The 7,991-nt window shown below is 42.8% G+C and overlaps 1 long non-coding RNA gene across 1 annotated transcript; it reads right to left on the bottom strand.

The window, feature by feature from the left end:
- Positions 1 to 3,077: 3,077 nt before the first annotated feature.
- LOC129154819 (uncharacterized) lies at positions 3,078 to 3,460 on the bottom strand. The gene is made up of 2 exons (XR_008560030.2): positions 3,372 to 3,460; positions 3,078 to 3,302 (listed from the first exon to the last, which is right to left on the bottom strand). It is a non-coding gene; the product is annotated as an uncharacterized lncRNA (long non-coding RNA).
- Between the last annotated feature and the right edge of the window lie 4,531 nt (positions 3,461 to 7,991).

A 7,991-nucleotide genomic window follows, 5' to 3' on the forward strand; every position in this document is an offset into this window, starting at 1 on the left:
TTTGTTGCAACCAGCAGGTACAAAAACTAACTTGTTTTTATTTGACTATTTTTCTGTCCTGCCTGTTTATTATCTTCCTGCATCTCCTCTCAATCCTAAAGAAACACTGCTACCTGGGTTCATATATATTCTTCTTATGAGTTACCTTTGAGCTGCAGTTCTAAAAGATCTACCGACCGCAAAAACAGCGGAGTGCCGCTGCTCGCCGGCTGACTACAACTGGACCGTTTTTGCTGCGGAGTTCATGCCGCAGCGGAGCGGAGTGGAGAGATAGTGGAATCTTGGGGGCGCGTCACCGGAGGACAACAGGTGATGCGCCTCGCTCCGCAGCAGCGAAATGCATCAGGCACAAATAACAGACAGAAAACATGAAAGGAAATGAGCCGACATGAACAATCGCGTGTTTAATTTGTTTTTGAGGTGGTGACACCTGATTTGGCGGTGCTCAGGACACAATGTCTGGAGCGCACGTCAACGATCAGAGCTTTGCATGCACAAACTGGTTAAGATTAGGATGGGGGTGAGGGGAAGGTTAAATTGCAAGAGGGAAAAGGTCACAGTTTGGTTAAATGTCCGTTTTACCGCCGGTGTCTACCGCACAGCGCGTCACCTCCGCCTCGATCCAGACGCGTAGGGGCTCATCACCTGCTGTCTTTTCCGAGGACTGCACCTTGTCAGTCATTATCACGTGACAGCGACTAGTTGATGACAGGCATAAAAAGTCACTACAGAGCCGTGAAGTCGACTAGTCGACTATTTCGTACAACCCCTATTAGGAAGCTCAACTCCTTTCGAGTCAGCTCCTCAATCATGATGACCTTTTACTGTGCCTTCCTGGAAAGCATCATGACCTTCTCCATCACTGGCTGGTTCTACTACCTTAGCCTCCAGAACAGGAACAGACTGCAGCACACTGCATCAGTGTGCTCCAAAATCGTTGGCCTGCCTGTCAGAACTCTTGCTCAGGTTTTCTATCAACAAGCCCTGAGACAGGCAGCCAAAATCCTCCACAACCCCTCTCACATTCTTCACCCCGCATTTCAATGGCTCCCCACTGGGCGACGCCTACGCTGCATATCCTGCAAGACTGAGAGGAGGAGAGCCACCTTCATCCCCAAAGCCATTCTGCTCTTTAGCTCCAGCAGATCAGATAAGCACCACCCCCCCCCCCCCCCCCCCCGGACTCTCCATATATTTAATTTTTAGACAGCCGACACTTTAGTCACTTTAGTCACTTACTCAGTGATTCTTGCATATTTTACTGATTTTATCCATCTTCTTGCTGCTTTATTACTTTTCTTATTGCCTATTTATTCAATGTCCGTATGTCCAACGTCATTCTGCTCTGCTGTTATTTTAATTGCCCCTAGGGGATAGATAGTTTTTCTGATTCTGATCAGCACGTCTGCAGCCATGAGGTTTCTCCGTCAAAATAAATGGTCAAATACGGGAAATATTCCTGTCATTTAACTGGTTTGCCTTCTTGTGAAGATTGTTGCAAACAGGAACATTAAACTTGAATAACACCAGAGCCATGCACACTACGCTGTTATCTCCATCTCTGTTAATGAGGCAAAAACAAATTGATCGGATCCTTTTCTTACCCTTTCAACATTGTTTAATGTAAAGTTTAGTTCAGCACAAAGTTGAATTACAACAATCCAACGAGACAGAGCCTGGATTTGTATTCTGAACACTTTAAACATGTTTTAAAAGGAGACGTGTGTGACGCGTCAAAAAGTGTCACCTGCTCAACATTAAAACCACTAACGGTGAAAAATATCAAAGTACCGTCGACACAGACGGGCTACAAGTTCTGGGTCAGTTTTATACAAACTTTTATTTATCGTCTTCTGTTGAAAGATAACTTTAAGGTACATGAGCGACTGGTATTGGTTGCTGCCACCTGTAGTGATTGGTTAAAGCAGCTCTCGGCTGTCTTAGGCCTAGTCCGCACGTAGCCGTTTTTTTTTTTTAAACGAATATCCTCCCCTCCAAAAACTTGCATCCACACCACCTCGTTTTAAAACAAAACTCTGTCCACACGTACCCGGATAAATACGTTGTTAAGGACATGCCAGACCTGTAGGCGGCAGTACTTCCCCCGTTCTTAACCTCGTCCTTCGTCTGTGGTCTTCCGCAAGGAGCAGTAATTCCGCTTGCAAAAACAAACAAGCAGAAAGCGCTTGGACAATTGATAAAGCGAGCGCAGCTCTGAGGGCATCCATGTTGTCAGCTAGTGTAAACAAAGGTCGCACACGTGATGTCAGCATTTTTTTGTCGCGGAAAGTGACGTTGCGGACCTTAAAACTCCGGTTTTGTCTGTCCACACGCAGACACCCAAAACGGAGAAAACGCACTTTGGCCGGAGTTTTTAAAAACATCCGTTTTTGTGTGAAAAAACTCAGTTTGTGTGGATGACAGGCCAAAACGTAGAAAAATATCTACGTTTTGGCAGATCCCCGGCTACGTGTGGACAGGGCCTTAGGGTGGGCCGCGGCGGCTGCTGTGGCTCCCAGTGTTTTCGTTACTGTGGGAAACGGGTAATGATGGCTCTTTGATGGGAAAAGGTTGTCGACCCGTTATTTTGAGTTTGTATCAGCTAAAGATGAAAATATTAAGGTTCGTTGTACACTCTGTGCGTTTTATTTTTTATGAACTATTTATTTTAAGTGCGGTCAAGAATAACTTATTTTCATACAAACATGCATTATGTCAGGCAGGTTTTAAGTTCAACTTAACATGTAAGAAGATACGTTGTTGACATTACTGTTAAAAAGTATTTGCACTCGAGTGTTGGCAAAACCAGTTGTAGTTTTTATGGTGAGGCAGCGGAGAGTGTTTTTGGTAGACGCTGAAAGTATCTAATAAAGTAACTCGTAAACTTAAGTTACCTTTTAAATAAATGAATCAGTAAAGTAACCAAGTTACTTTTGGAAGGAGTAATCAATAGTCAGTACTCAGATTACTATTTCAAGGTAACTGTGGCAACGTGTGTGTGTGTGTGTGTGTGTGTGTGTGTGTGTGTGTGTGTGTGTGTGTGTGTGTGTGTGTGTGTGTGTGTGTGTGTGTGTGTGTGTGTGTGTGTGTGTGTGTGTGTGTGTGTGTGTGTGTGTGTGTGTGTGTGTGTGTGTGTGTGTGTGTGTGTGTGTGTGTGTGTGTGTGTGTGTGTGTGTGTGTGTATAAACTTTTGACCCACGACATGTAGAGTCACCACGGGAGACAGAAGGTTAGTAAAAAGTTATTTATTATGCTTGCTTAAGTTGTATGAGGAGATCTGAGGTCCGGGGCTCCGGTAGATCCTGAAGAGGAAACAGATGTGAGTATATTAAAGTTAATTTGTAAATAGAGCCAAGTGACAAGAGGTTTACGGTTTCCTGGCTGTTTTGGGAGCTCGAGAGAAGGGCAAGTCAGGTCTGGCTGAGCAGGATGGTTGAGAGACAGAGAAGATGACTGGGAGCTGAGCACGGGGGAACAGGAGTCCAAATTTGCCCAGACTGGCAGGTGAGCAGTGCAGAGCAGACGGTCGGAGGTGAGCGGCATGGCTGGCAGGCAGGGTTGATCCAGGGAGTTTTCTTGAAGAGGAGTGAGGTCTTAGTGGACGAGAAGAACCTGAGTGAGTCGGAGGAATAGGGCAGGTTAATACGAGGATCGCTGAGAAACACGGGAAGCAAACAAATCTCAACACAGGCAAGCGCATAGGCTTGACTACCCAATACTGAGCAATCATCCGGCACTGGTGAGTTGTCACGCCGCTCCTTAAATCCTCTGACCTCTGATGAGATGATCTGCAACAGCTGCTCTCCGGAACACGCCCACCTGCAACAGAGAGACTCAGATCCAGACAGAGGTTAGCTCAGCACAGACATGAAAGTGTGTGTGTGTGTGTGTGTGTGTGTGTGTGTGTGTGTGTGTGTGTGTGTGTGTGTGTGTTCCTGTACATACTACGTACTGAGGACCATTTTGGATGGAGGGTCGTTGCTATGATGGACCCTGGGCAAACTTATTTCTAGGGTAGTTAGTTTACAGTGTGCACAGATCACCAGGCTCTGAATAATATTAATTTAGTTTTAGTCTTTTGACAAAAATTCTGTTTAATTTTAATTGACTTGAATTTGTCTCATGATACAATTATTTGAAACTTCTGTAAAGTAAATGTTAATGTAACTATTTATTATTGTTATAATGACTTTAATAACAACTGACCCTCACCCATCGAATCCCGCCGGTTCCATCTGCTGATTGGTTCTTTTGTCCATTCCTCACATCTTTCCTGTTTTCTGATAGGATATTTGTTGCTGTCAATCAATAGTCATAATTCAGCTTTTATACAAGTATATAATTTCTTGTTACAGGAAGTGCAGAATTATTAGGCAAATGAGTATTTTGTCCACATCATCCTCTTCATGCATGTTGTCTTACTCCAAGCTGTATAGGCTCGAAAGCCTACTACCAATTAATCATATTAGGTGATGTGCATCTCTGTAATGAGAAGGGGTGTGGTCTAATGACATCAACACCCTATATCAGGTGTGCATAATTATTAGGCAATTTCCTTTCCTTTGGCAAAATATGTCAAAAGAAGGACTTGACAGGCTCAGAAAAGTCAAAAATAGTGAGATATCTTGCAGAGGGATGCAGCAGTCTTAAAACTGCGAAGCTTCTGAAGCGTGATCATCGAACAATCAAGCCTTTCATTCAAAATAGTCAACAGGGCCGCAAGAAGCGTGTGGACAAACCAAGGTGCAAAATAACTGCCCATGAACTGAGAAAAGTCGAGCGTGCAGCTGCCAAGATGCCACTTGCCACCAGTTTGGCCATATTTCAGAGCTGCAACAGCACTGGAGTGCCCAAAAGCACAAGGTGTGCAATACTCAGAGACATGGCCAAGGTAAGAAAGGCTGAAAGACGACCACCACTGAATTGGTAAAGGGCAGAGAGCTCCAGTCCCGACAGATGCCAGCAAGGTGGAGGTGGAGTACTAGTTTGGGCTGGTATCATCAAAGATGGGCTTGTGGGGCCTTTTCGGGTTGAGGATGGAGTCAAGCTCAACTCCCAGTCCTACTGCCAGTTTCTGGAAGACACCTTCTTCAAGCAGTGGTACAGGAAGAAGTCTGCATCCTTCAAGAAAAACATGGTTTTCATGCAGGACAATGCTCCATCACACGCGTCCAAGTACTCCACAGCGTGGCTGGCAAGAAAGGGTATAACAGAAGAAAAACTAATGACATGGCCTCCTTGTTCACCTGATCTGAACCCCATTGAGAACCTGTGGTCCATCATCAAATGTGAGATTTACAAGGAGGGGAAACAGTACACCTCTCTGAACCGTGTCTGGGAGGCTGTGGTTGCTGCTGCACGCAATGTTGATGGTGAACAGATCAAAACACTGACATAATCCATGGATGACAGGCTTTTGAGTGTCCTTGCAAAGAAAGGTGGCTATATTGGTCACTGATTTGTTTTTGTTTTGTTTTTGAATGTCAGAAATGTATATTTGTGAATGTGGAGATGTTATATTGTTTTCACTGGTAAAAATAAATAATTGAAATGGGTATATATTTGTTTTTGTTTTTTTGAACAGGAGTCCAGGCAAGTCCAACAACAAATATAACCAACATATTATAACCAACAACAAATTCTTTTACACCCAGATTTCCCAATTTCTCTCAGATACAAAGAACGGTTGCTACAAGATCCAGCTTCCATCACAACACCACACATCCACCAGAATTTGCCTAATAATTCTGCACTCCCTGTATGTCTGACAATAGAAGCTGTAACATCCTAAAGGATCCATTTTCACCTGTATATATTGACCAACATAATAACCTTTCATCTACAGAAATAAATCCACTTTCTATTTGGCCTTGCGATACCAGAAGGTTCTGCTCAGTGCTTGTTTACATACCATGAAGACAAAACATTCAAACAAACATTTTCACCCAAGGTTCCTGCACTCTCTGCGTGAAAGCCAGATGTCAGCATTCTTCACTTTGAACGAGTGAAGACTCCATGATTTTACAGTTATAAGTTAAATAATCATATGTGATGAATGAACAAGATGTTTAAATGAAATGTTTGAATAATCTGTGCTTAAATCAATGAATTTGAAATGAATATTGTTCTTACAATAATCCGTTTGTATCACAGATCACTATGTGTTTGATTTAACAACTTAATCACTGTTTACACTCATACACATTACAATAAGTTACATATTAAGGTTAGTATTCACCTCATAAGTGTTTTTGTAATTCTCATTCACAAAGTGTTACAAACCTTTTGTATCTGTAGGAGGGCGTGGCTTTCTGAGGGATGCAGGTAAATATTCAGAAACGTGTCAAATTCTGATTTGCCAAACTTGGCTAGAACTGATAGCGTTGCGGGTTATTAAAACAAGAATGACTTCCTGATTCATTCAGTTTTCAGCTGACTCCCGATTCGGCCAAATCAGGAAAGAAGCCTCTTTTGAAACAATCTCATTTGACCTCCTGTCAAAGCCTCTCTGTAACGGTACGGCTGAAAACAGACAACCGGCTCTTCTAAGAGCCAAGCAAACATCAACCTTAAATGCAAACAAGCATTCCTGCTTCCTGCCTTCACCTGGAGGGATCTCGGACCGGACGAGTCTTATCGGAACTATCTACGGGTTCCTGATATCAGAGTTCACTCCACCGGCAGTGACCCGCACGACTCCCCCGGATCAAATGAGAACCTCCACACCAAGGGTGGGTAGACTTGGCATGACAGATTGCGTCTGATGCTGTTTTTAATAAACAACTCTCTAGTTTATAACCAACAACAAATTCTTTTTCACAATTTCTCTCAGATACAAAGAACGGTTGCTACAAGATCCAGCTTCCATCACAACATTTCACATCCACCACACCACATCTCATTAATCATATCTCGTCACGTATTAATTATTAGTTTAGGAAAAATAATTAAATTCATTTTATAAACTACATACTGACTCTGTCTGAATAAATACGAAGTGTGTTTATGGTCCCTGAAGAAGTAAAAGTAACTATAATCTTCTGATTGAACATTCAAAGATCAATCAGGTTGATCTTTGAAAGTTTTTATGGAACATTACATCTTATTGGTCATAAATAATATGTATTAATTGCTACAAAGCTTACATCTGCTGAGTTTGTTGCGTTCCAGATACGTACAGCACATAAGAACTTCACCCCTCTGCCAAGGGTGCAGTTGGAATGTTCCACCAGGTGCTCAAGAGTTGCACTCCCTCTGCTCTTTCTGAAGAAGTTTCCTACAGGTTTACCAGTCCACACCTCACTCTAACACTGAGCTTTCCCCTAAGGTGCTTCTTGGGAGAATAACATTCTTGCTACATAAATTATTCACATGTGCACCGTAATTATCTTCATGTATGGATGCTAAACTGCCTCCAGTCGTTAAATGGCAGCAGTGTTCGGACTAGGGTTGCAATGATTATAAATGTTGGTGGTACGATTCTAGTCTGAGAAATAATCATGATTACCATGACATGAATTGATTTCACATCTGTACTCACACATATAAATCACACACACATTCTATGAATTATTGATAAAAGACATGATTACATTCTATAAAGGTTTTTAACCCCTGAAGTATTTACTGTTCCTTTTCAGAGATTTTGCTTAAATTCACTCTACTACTGATTTGCATTGTTGATGTTTTATCTCCGCCAATAACACAAGCCTGGAGGAGTCCTACTGTGTGGTGGAGTTGCTAATGCTAAGTTAGGTTCTACTAGCAGAGACGTTCTCTGCTGTTTCCTGGGTGCTAAACCAACAACAGCCTTCCCCGTCGTGACCCAAGATGGGTGAGTCCATGAATGTTAAGTGACAGTGTGACGTAGATCTGTCAGGTTTTTCTAACCTTAGAGCTTCACCCTCTGTTTTCCATCAGAAGCTAATGCAGGAGATAGGTGCGGTAGACTATTGTCAGCCTGCATGAAACACTCAGAGTGAACCGTTAGA

Source organism: Nothobranchius furzeri, chromosome 7, assembly GCF_043380555.1.
Source record: "Nothobranchius furzeri strain GRZ-AD chromosome 7, NfurGRZ-RIMD1, whole genome shotgun sequence".
NCBI lineage: Eukaryota > Metazoa > Chordata > Actinopteri > Cyprinodontiformes > Nothobranchiidae > Nothobranchius > Nothobranchius furzeri.